Source organism: Lathyrus oleraceus, chromosome 5, assembly GCF_024323335.1.
Source record: "Lathyrus oleraceus cultivar Zhongwan6 chromosome 5, CAAS_Psat_ZW6_1.0, whole genome shotgun sequence".
NCBI classification, from domain to species: domain Eukaryota; kingdom Viridiplantae; phylum Streptophyta; class Magnoliopsida; order Fabales; family Fabaceae; genus Lathyrus; species Lathyrus oleraceus.
In genome coordinates, this window is record NC_066583.1 from 525152036 (window position 1) to 525163815 (window position 11780).

General features: G+C 34.4%; 2 non-coding genes across 2 annotated transcripts; both read right to left on the reverse strand.

Moving 5' to 3' along the window:
• Positions 1-8922: 8922 nt before the first annotated feature.
• Positions 8923-8994, reverse strand: TRNAC-GCA (transfer RNA cysteine (anticodon GCA)). The gene has a single exon. It is a non-coding gene; the product is annotated as a tRNA-Cys (tRNA).
• A 1935-nt stretch (positions 8995-10929) lies between these two features.
• Positions 10930-11001, reverse strand: TRNAC-GCA (transfer RNA cysteine (anticodon GCA)). Its single transcript has one exon. It is a non-coding gene; the product is annotated as a tRNA-Cys (tRNA).
• Between the last annotated feature and the right edge of the window lie 779 nt (positions 11002-11780).

Below are 11780 nucleotides of genomic sequence, written 5' to 3' on the forward strand. Positions count from 1 at the left end.
CTTCGAATGGACATCATTTTATTTTAGTGGCAATTGACTACTTCACAAAATGGGTTGAAGCGGCATCGTATGCAAATATGACCAAGCAAGTTGTTGTAAGGTTTATCAAGAATCAAATTATATGTCGGTATGGTGTGCCAAGTAAGATCATTACTGATAATGGATCGAACTTGAATAACAATATGGTGGAAGCTCTTTGCAAAGACTTCAAGATTGCACATCATAATTCTTCTCCCTATAGACCCAAGATGAATGGGGTTGTTGAAGCTACAAATAAGAACATCAAGAAGATTATCCAGAAGATGGTTGTCACATATAAGGATTGGCATGAAATGCTCCCTTTTACTTTGCACGGGTATCGTACATCCACCCATACTTCAACAGGGGCAACCCCTTTCTCTCTTGTTTATGGTATGGAAGCAGTACTCCCCGTAGAGGTTGAGATTCCTTCATTGTGTGTGCTCATGGAAGCCAAGTTGACTGAGGCTGAATGGTGTCAGACCAGATTTGATCAGCTGAATTTGATTGAAGAGAAGAGGTTAACTACCATGTGTCATGGTTAGTTATATCAGCAGAGAATGAAGAAAGCCTTTGATAAGAAGGTCAGACCATGTGTTTAAAGAAGGTGACCTTGTGCTCAAGAATATTTTGACGTTCAAGCCAGATTCCAAAGGAAAATGGACTCCTAATTATGAAGGCTCATGTGTTGTTAAGAGAGCCTTTTTCAGGCGGCGCACTGATTCTTACAATTATGGATGGTGAAGAGTTCACTTGTCCTGTGAACACAGATGCAGTCAAGAAATACTTCGCCTAAAAAATAAAAGAACAACTCGCTATGTTGAAAACCCGAAAGGGCGGCTTAGGCAAAAATGAGCGTCTCGGTGGATTGAAAACTCGAAAGGGCGATCCAGGCAAAAAATTATAGACATAAAACAGAAATAATTTCCCGATAAGTTGAGTACCCCACCTTGGGGAAACTTATGCAAAAATTAGGGATTATGGCAAGTAACCGCATTCTGCTGATCTTCAGTGAGTTTGAAGACTTGTTTGAGCACAAGGGTCGACATCAGTTCATCCCCAACATTGGTTAAGAGCATAGTGGATATCAAGAAATGGTAGAAGGATTAAGGATCATTTGTATTCAATGTAACCCTTTTCCATGTAAATTACCATTTTCAACTTTGTAAAAATCCATGGAGTCTTGTCATTTACAGACTACCATTCCATTAAATAAAGTTGAGCTTTTATCCAATTGTTTCTACTCTTATTTACTTCAGCCAATAGTCTTAAATTTTATTATGATCATTTTGAAATTAAATTTTTTAAATCAAAATCAAGTTTTCCTTAAATATATAAACCACATTTCAATAGATAGCAAGTCCTTAAGTGTGAAACATCAGATGAGAAGTGGAAGATCGATCAATTCCTATTTGGTTTAAGAGGTGAAAATTTTCATAGTGTTTCTCAAAGAGAATTCACTACTTATGCTTAATTGATAAGGCAATGCTATGTGGCTGAGAACAGTTTGTAGAAAGTTCAAGAAGAAAGGGATCAGCATAAGAGTGGACAGAAGGACCAGGGAAGGCCAGGTAACCAGTTTAGGCCTATACCTCAATCTTTCAAAGGAAGACAAGTGTCGCATGTAAGACCTAACCATCCTCCACAATGTCAAGTATGTAAGAAGTCTCATTTTGGAAGATGTACTAGGAGTGTGATTAGGTGTGATTAGGGATTTCCCTCAAAATAAGAATCAAGTGCAAGGGAGGAACATTGGTTGAGTTTATACTTTGGATGCAAGGAAGGCTAAGAGCAACAATGCTCTGATTGTTGGTACGTGTCTTATCAATGATCATTCTTGTTTTGTATTGTTTGATTGCGGGGAAACACACTCTTTTGTATTAATTCAGTGTATGAAGCATCTTGGCTTGCAAGAAATTCCTTTGTCTCCTCCTATTGTGGTTACTACCGCCATGGATGATGTGGTTGAGACACCGTTAATTTGTGAAAATTGTTCGCTCTTGGTGAATGGTAGAATTTTCCAGATTTATCTTATTTGTTTACCACTTAAGAAGGTTGATGTGGTTTTGGGGATGGATTAGCTTTCCGCCAATTCGGTGTTTATTGGATGTGAAGAGAAGTTAATCATCATTCCATCTAGTGAAGCTATTCTAAAGGATGTATTAACTACTATCTTGGAAGGTACGGTTGGCGTGGTTAATTTCTTATTTGAGAAGGAAAAGTCAGTTCTCTTGGTTCTCACCAAGGAACCTAGCGACAATCTGAATGTTACACAAATTCCTATCGTTTGTGAATTTCCATAAGTTTTCCCTGAGAATGTCACTTCTCTTCCTCCTGAAAGAGAAGTGGAATTCTCTATTGATCTCATAACTGGGACGACTCCAATCTCCATTTCTCCGTATCGTATGAAGCCACTCGAGTTGAGAGAGTTAAAGGATCAATTGGAAGAGTTGTTAACCAAGTATTTCATCTAACCTAGTGTCTCACCATGGGGAGCTCCTGTGTTATTAGTGAAGAAGAAAGATGGTAGTGTGCGGTTGTGTATCGATTATCGCTAGTTGAATAAAGTCACCATTAAGAACAATACTCCCTTTCAAGGATAGATGATTTGCTAGATCAGTTGAAAGGAGCATGTGTGTTCTCGAAGATTGATTTACGGTCGGGCTATCATCAAATCAGAGTTAAGAATTCGGATGTACCAAATACCGAGTTTAGAACCCAATATGGCCATTATGAGTTTCTGGTAATGCCTTTTGGTGTGACGAATGTCCTTGCTATTTTCATGGACTATATGAATCGAATATTTCAACCTTACTTGGACCAGTTCGTGGTGATCTTTATTGATGACTTTCTTATTTAGTCTCGTACTCCACAAGAGCACGAAGAGCATCTAAGGATTGTTCTATAAGTAATGCAAGAGAAGCAACTTTTTGCCAAGCTAAGTAAGTGAGAATTTTGGATGGACAAAGTGAAGTTTCTTGGTCATGTCATATCACAAGGAGGAGTATCTGTAGATCCATCTAAAGTCAAAGCAGTTATTAATTAGGAAAGACCGAAGAATGCTTCTGAAGTCAGAAGTTTCTTAGGTTTGGCAGGTTACTATCAAAGATTTATAAAAGGGTTTTCTCAGTTAGCTTTACCAATGACTAGACTTACTCGAAAGGAAATTTCTTTTAAATGGGATTCGCAGTGTGAGCAGAGTTTCATGAGTCTGAAGGAAAAACTAACGACAGCTCATGTTTTAATCATCCCTGATCCTAGTAAGTCTTATGAAGTATTTTGTGATGCCTCTAAGAAAGGATTAGGAGGGGTGTTAATGCAGAGTGGTCAGGTTGTAGCATATGCCTCTCGTCAGTTGAAGGCTCATGAAGAGAACTATCCAACTCATGACCTTGAATTAGCTGTTGTTGTTTTTGCATTGAAGGTGTGACGACATTACTTGTATGGAGTACGTTTTGAGATGTTTAGTGACCATAAGAGTTTGAAATACTTATTTGACCAGAAAGAGCTGAACATGAGATAGAGGAGATGGATGGAGTATTTGAAAGACTTTGATTTTGAGCTTAAGTATCACCCAGGGAAAGCGAATAAGGTTGCAGTTGCCTTGAGTCGGAAAGAGATGCATAAAGCTAAGTTAATGATGTTAGAATACGCATTGTTGGAAAAGTTCTGAGATCTTAACCTTCAGTTTAATTGGACGCATGATGGTGTGATAATGGGAAATTTGAATGTTACTTCTAACCTAAAGGAAGAAATCCAGCAAGGACAACTAATAGATGAGAAGTTGCAAGAGATGTCGACTCAACCAGGTTTCACTCAATCACCGGATGGAGTTATTCTTTTTAATCAAAGGATTTGTGTCCCGAATGATGCCGAACTGAAAAGAAAAGTCTTAGAGGAAGCCCACAAGGGGGCGTTTACCATACATCCAGGTTCATTGAAGATGTATCAAGACTTAAAGAAGGACTATTGGTGGCCTGGAATGAAAATAGATATTGCAGAGTATGTGTCGGAATGCATAGTGTGCCAGTAAGTAAAGATCGAACATCAGAAGCCAGGTGGTTTATTGAGACCTTTAGAGATTCTAGTTTGGAAATGGGATAGTATTTCAATGGATTTTGCAGTAGGGTTACCTCAGACCCAAGGTAGTTATGATTCAATTTGGGTGATTTTGGATCGGTTGACTAAGTCTGCGCACTTCTTGGACATGAAAACTACTTACAAGGCAAGTCATCTTGTACGGTTGTTCATTTCAGAAGTCGTAAGACTGCATGGTGTTCCAACTAGTATTGTATCTAACAGAGACCCAAAGTTTACTTCAAGATTCTGGAGGGCATTCCAACAAGCTATGGGATCGAAGTTGTGTTTAAGTATGTCTAATCATCCTAAAACGGATGATCAAACTGAGAGGACGATACAGACACTAGAGGATATGTTAAGAGCTCGTGTACTTGAAAGTGGGGGAAATTGGAATGAGCTATTACCATTGATCGAATTCACATACAACAACATTTACCATGCGAGTATCGGGATGGCTCCTTATGAAGCCTTGTATGGACGAAAATGTAGAACACCTTTGTGTTGGACAGAAGTTGGTGAAGAAAGAATCTTAGGACTGGAGATTATTCAAGAGACTATGGAAAAGATAAGGATGGTTTGTGATAAAATGAAGAAAGCACAAGATCTCCAAAAGAGCTATGCAGATCACTGGAGAAGACAATTAGAATTTAATGAAGGTGATCATGTATTTCTAAAGGTGACTCCGAAATTGAGACTGAAGGGACCGTTTAAGTCACAAAAGTTAAGTCCGAGATACGTAGGACCATACTAGATTATAGAGAGGATTGGTGAAGTAGCTTACAAATTAGCTTTACCACCTTCTCTATCAGAAATGCATGACATTTTTCACGTATCTCAACTTCAGAAGTTCATTCTAGACTCTCTTCATCATATTCTTCCAAATTCAATAGAAGTAGAAGCATACCTAACTTTCGAACCTCTACCAAGTCGTATTGTAGGATGGGAAGTTAAGGTGTTGAGGAATAAGGAGATCTCTCTTGTTAAGGTTCAGTGGGATGAATCACATCCAAGTGATGCTACCTAGGAACTGGAGTCTGAAATGCAAGAAGTATACCCTCATCTCTTCCAGGTAATATTTAAATTCGAGGACGAATTTTATTTAAGGGGGTGAGGATGTAATACCCCGTATTTCCTTAAATACACAAATTCCTATTAATTGAGATAAATTAAGTTCCTATATGCTCTAAAAGTTATCAGTTGGGATAAATTGAGTAAATAGTGAATTCAGATTGACTTAATTAATATTAATTGGGACTGACCTTTTATTAATTGGGACATTTTGGTAACACTAATAATGGGTCGATTGCTCTGGTAGAATAATTATCTAAGTGTGGTTTCACTCAAGATATTTCTTTCTACTACTCCTACCCACTTTCTATCCACACAAATATTTCATGGATTGTTGTCCACATGTTCTCACTTAGTGGTCTCTTACCAACCACATGTAGTAATACATGTTCCATGTCTCATTTTCTCATATTGGTAGAAGCACTTATAGAGGAAAAAGGGGAAAGTTAGAAAGTGAAGGAAAGATAGAAAGGGAAGAAGAGGAAACAAGCTAGTGGAGAGAAGAAGGAGGAGGAAAAGCTTGGAATCCATCATCATCACTTCATCACCATCTCATCTCATCATCTTCTTCAGCCTCATCTTCCATTCTTAAGGTGGGTTCTAGGTAGAAATTTAGATATAGAAATTATGGTTTGATAAACCATGTAATTGATAGTAGGATAGATGATATTATGATTATTTCCTCCATGAATCATGTGAATCTTCATTAATGATGATTCTACGTGTGTTTTGGTATTTGTTGGATTCTTGTGATTTAATGATATCGTTGTTGCTTTGAAAGTGTTGCTGATGTGTTTTTATGTTTGTGACAAGTGGTTGGTTGTTAGAAATGAAATAAGCATTATGCAGGTTGAAATTATGTAAGTGTGCAGAAGAAATGAAGTTTTTGTGTGTGGCAAAGTGGAAATTATTTGGGACCAATCGATTGGTCCTTAGTAACAATCGGTTGTACTAACTTTCTGTTTTGAAGGGAATGAAATTTTGGCAGAACCAATCGATTGATAGGGAGCTCCAATCGATTGCACAAAGTTTCTGTTTTGGAAAACTGGAGATTTTTCAGGTACCAATCGATTGACACTGAGGATCAATCATTGATCCTCTGCATTCTTTGAAAAACAGAAATGTGAGATGGACCAATCGATTGGGCTACCCCAACCAATCGATTGGCTCATACCAAAAACTTCAAAATTCATTTCTTTAATGTTTCTAAGTGCATTTCATCAACCATTAATCACTTGTTATGTTATACTTGAATTGAATCAGTGTCAAATGTGATAATCACATATGGAATATAGTGAGTTAACCTAGTGATCATTTTTGGCCATAAGTTAGACTTATAACTTAAATAACATTAGAAAGCGAAATTTATTCGTACGATACTTATGTGAAGGTCGTAAATGAATGGTTGCTATAGTTGAGGGTGAGACACTTTGTATGGAACATGCATTGTTATTACTTGTATATTGGTGAATAAAGTCAACAGTGATTGATGAATCTAGTTATGTTTTGTGGAACTGATCACGTATTCATAATGTTTTACCCTTAGTGGTGTACATCCCAACTAGATATGCTTAGATGAGTAAGCAATAAGATGTGACACCAATGATTCGTGCCTCAATTGGGTTTGATCCCCAACCATGGCAGACATGGGGGATAGGTGGACACCAAAGTGGGTTACAGGCCCATATGGGGAAAGATACCCTAAGTGGGTTAGAGTCCCATACGGGTGACAGTCGCTCGGATTGAGTTTGGAACTCATAGAAGACTCGATATCCACCATGAAAGTCGAATTATACGAGCATGCATGAACGGGGCTTGCCCTAGACGTAGGTCCGCTCAGGGATTGATGTTTTGTGAATCTGAATAGTGATCTTATTTTGAGTTGTGAGAACTCATGAGCATGTTCCCATACATTATGAGATTTTTCCCTATCAATTAAGTCTTATTTCCCTTGTTGCCTTAAGTTGGATATTGATTAGAAAACCCTGTAGATCCTAGTGGACCCATAAGATAGGGAACCCCCTAGGATTATTATCTCACCCCATGTTGTTGATTATTTTTCAGGTAGTTCCGATCAGGTGAATGGTAAGGATAAGTTAAGGTGATGTCTTGCTTACCTGATGTTTTGGATGGCGTCTCCGCTGTGTAGATATTTTTGAGATCATTTTACAATGATTAGGCTCCTAGTTTTATTTTTGGCACCTTTGTGTATATTTTGTGCCATGTAGCGTTTCCTTTTGGGCATGTAATATGTACGCTGCTGCCGCTAGGCGCTTATGTATTTCAGTACCAGTATTACACTATGTATAATATGTATTCTAGACATATATTATATGTGGGTGTTAAACAATTGCAAGGAGGAAGAAAAAAAATGGTTAATATTGTTATACGGGGAGAAGAATATAATTATAATTAGAAGAACAAATTTAAGAATATAGTGAGAGATTTCCAATGAAAATTTAAAGTGACAAAATTAAACTAGTGTAAACGTGTAATGTGTGGAATATGAATACTTTAGTGTGTCCACGGGGTTAAAGAGAAAATATAATTATATTATTAAAGGAGAATTTGGTTTTCTTGTGAGGGCTTAAACCCCCAATCTGATTCTAGTCGATTCCCTAAATTTTAAAGTGTTCATTTTATTAATAAAAATTATTTATTTCTATAAGGGAAAAATCAGGTTTGAGTCAATTACTTCTTGATCTGCTCTCAAATGCTCAATCACCTAGCTATGGACCCTATAATTGGTGTCCTTATTATTTTGAAATTAATGTTTTGCATATAAGTTTCTGGTGTACGTTTTAAATATTTTAGACAGGTATTTTAAGTTCTTCCTAGAGATCAATTGAAGCCTATATATTCATTACCACATGTCACACCATAGGCACGTCCTCAACTACCTTTGGAATTTTAATTGAGTTAAAACAAAACCTGTCAGAGATACGAGAGTTATTGAATATGTTGCATATCATTCATTTAAATTTTGATTTTAAGTCATTGGTTAAAATTTATGATACTTATTTTTCATGTTCATTAAATTTTTACAGAACTCTTGGTATATTGTATTTGTCTCCTACTCACAATTCATTCTAAGAACCAGAAAAAAAAATTGCTAAAAAAGAAACATTATTTTGATATTAATGTTTTGCATATATGTTTCTGGTGTATGTTTTACATATTTTACACAGGTATTTTAAGTTCTTCCTAGAGATCAATTGAAGCCTATATATTCATTACCACATGTCACACCATGGACACATCTTCAACTACCTTTGGGATTTTAATTGATTTAAAATAAAAATTGTCAAAGATACGAGAGTTATTGAATATGTTGCATATCATGCATATAAATTTTGATTTTAAGTCATTGGTTAAAATTTATTATACTTATTTTTGATTTTCATTAAATTTTTACAGGACTCTTGGTATATTGTATTTGTCTCCTACACACATTTCATTCTAAGAACCACAAAAAAAAAACATTGCTTAAAAAGAAAGAATGATTGAAAAAAGGTTGATGTATTTTAAAAGATAATAATGTTTAATTGAATAGTTTGACGACTTGTAACAAATGGAGACAAAATGATTAAGAAAAGATTATCAATTTCGTGCTAAAAGAACTTATTTGGTAAAAAATAGTCATTTAACTGTTTACTTTATTTAAATAAAAGTTAATTATTTATATAAGCTTAACTTCTTTAAAATTATATACACTTAATTTAGTATCTGTTTATAAAAATAATAAATTACTTCAATAGGGCCCAACCGGGTTGGAACGGGTGACCTCTTGATCTGCAGTCAAATGCTTAACCACTGAGCTATGGACCCAATGGTGGGCTACCATGTTGAACAAGCCCATTTAAACACATATTCCATTACGGTGTATCACATTCCATTAAATATATTGTACCTTATGGTGTACCATAGTTATCTAATTATCACAAGTGCATTGTAAGATTGCGCCATGGAATATACTTAACTTATTTTTTTAAAATCAATTTGTTATTGTATGTTTTGTTTAGCATAATCCCTTAATATTGTAAGTTATATTTAATTGAATATTTAACATTATAAGTAGTGAATGCTATCTAGCAACATATTATCGCTATCAGAGTGAAAAAGTTTCATGTGATACTACAAAACCTTTCAATGATGACGATTATGTGTACAGTTTTCATTTATGCTAATGTATGAATTGTAAACAAGAAAGGGACTGTGTTACCCTTGTCTAGACACATAGGCAACCTTTAGACATTCTTCATGATTTGTAAGGTTAAAAATTTCATCTAAGAATCTTGTGTCATTCAGGATGATTTATGGTTACCCATCAAATATTTGTATTGTCATCATATTACAAACATTGTATGAACGGAAATAAGTACTCGACTCCAAATCTAGGGTCCATAAAGGTTTCAAGTCAAGGGGTGGTATACATTGTTATCAATAATATAATAAGTTATGCCACTTACATACAATTTTAAGTATTATTCTCACAAATGGTTAGCCAAATATATATATTATACCTAACATTTTTACGTATGTGAAGCTTCGATAACTCTTTATCCATAATGAATTATATGTAATCATCAGTTTATCCATGTAATAGTCTTTATGCTTAAATGATATCTAATTTCATACTAAAGTGCGACTACAAATACTTGAATAATAATGTTCTAATGCTTAAGGTGGGAGAAGAGTATAAGATTTTCATGGGAAGCAATTGCAAGGATGAAGAAACAAAATAAATGGTTAATGTTGTTATGTTGGGAGAAGAGTATAATTATAATAAGAAGAACGAATTTAAGAATATAGCGAGATAATTCCAATGAAAATTTAAAGTTACAAAATTAAACTAGTGTAAACGTGTAATGTGTGGAATAAGAATACATTAGTGTGTTCACGAGGATAAAAAGAAAATATAATAATATTATTAAAGGAGAATTTGGTTTTCTTATGGGGGCTTACACCCCGAATGTGATTCTAGTAGATTCCCTAAATTTTAAAGTGTTCATTTTATTAATAAAAATTATGTATTTCTAAAAGGGACAAATCAGGTTTGAGTAAATTACTTCTTGATCTGCTCTCAAATGCTCCATCACCTAGTTATGGACCATATGATCGGTGTGCTTGTAATTTTGAAATTATTTTTTTGCATATTGTTTGTGGTGTATGTTTTACATATTTTACATAGGTATTATAAGTTCTTCCTAGAGAACGATAGAAGCCTATATATTCATTACCACATGTCACACCATGGACACATCTCCAACTACCTTTGGAATTTTAATTGATTTAAAACCAAAATGGTCAGAGATACGAGAGTTATTGAATATGTTGCTTATCATGCATATACATTTTGATTTTAAGTCATTCGTTAGAATTTATTATTTTTATTTTTCATGTTCATTAAATTTTTACAGGACTCTTGGTATATTGAATTTGTCTCCTACTCACAATTCATTCTAAGAACCAGAAAGAAAAAAAAAACATTGCTTAAAATGAAAGGATGATTGAAAAATGGTTAATGTATTTTAAAAGATAATAATGTTTAACTGAATAGTTTGACAACTTTGAACCAATGGAGGCAAAATGATTGAAAAAAGATTATCAATTTTGTGCTAAAAGAACTTATTTGGTAATAATTAGTCATTTAAGTGTTTACTTTATTTAAATAAAAGTTAATTATTTATATAAGGTTAACTTCTTTAAAACTAATTACAATTAATTTAGTATCTGTTTATAAAAAAAATAAATTATTTCAATAGGGCCCAACCTAGTTCGAAACAGTGACCTCTTGATCTGCAGTCAAATGCTCTACCACTAAGCTATGGACCCAATCATGGATTTGCTTGTTATTTTGAAATTGATGAGTTGAATAAATGTTTGTGCACATGTTTTACATAAGTATTTATGTTCTTCTTAGATATTTGTTGGACCTAATAAATCTTTACCACATACCGCACAATGAATTTATATTAAATTTCTAGGGAGTTTAAAACTAATGAGGTATGAGATAAAACAGATATAAAGATGTTGCATATCATGAATAAAACTTAGATTTTTAAAACAAATATTGTCAACCACTTGCGTGGGCTTCATGTTGAACAAGCCCATTTAAACACATATTCCATTACGGTGTATCACATACCATTAAATATATTGTACCTTATGGTGTACCATAGTTATCTAATTATCAAAGTGCATTGTAAGATTGCGCCATGGAATATACTTAACTTTTTTTTTAAATCAATTTGTTATTGTATGTTTTGTTTAACATAATCCCCTAATATTGTAAGTCATATTTAATTGAATATTTAACATAATAAGTAGTGAATTCTATCTAGCAACATATTATCGCTATCAGAGTGAAAAAGTTTCATGTGATACTACAAAACCTTTCAGTGATAACGATTATGTGTATAATTTCCATTTACGCTAATGTATGAATTGTAAACAAGAAAGGGATTGTGTTACCCTTGTCTTGACACATAGGCAACCTTTAGACATTCTTCATGTTTTGTAAGGTGAAAAATTTCATCTAAGTATCTTGTGTCCTTTAGGATGATTTATGGTTACCCATCAAATATTTGTATTGTCATCATATTACAAACATT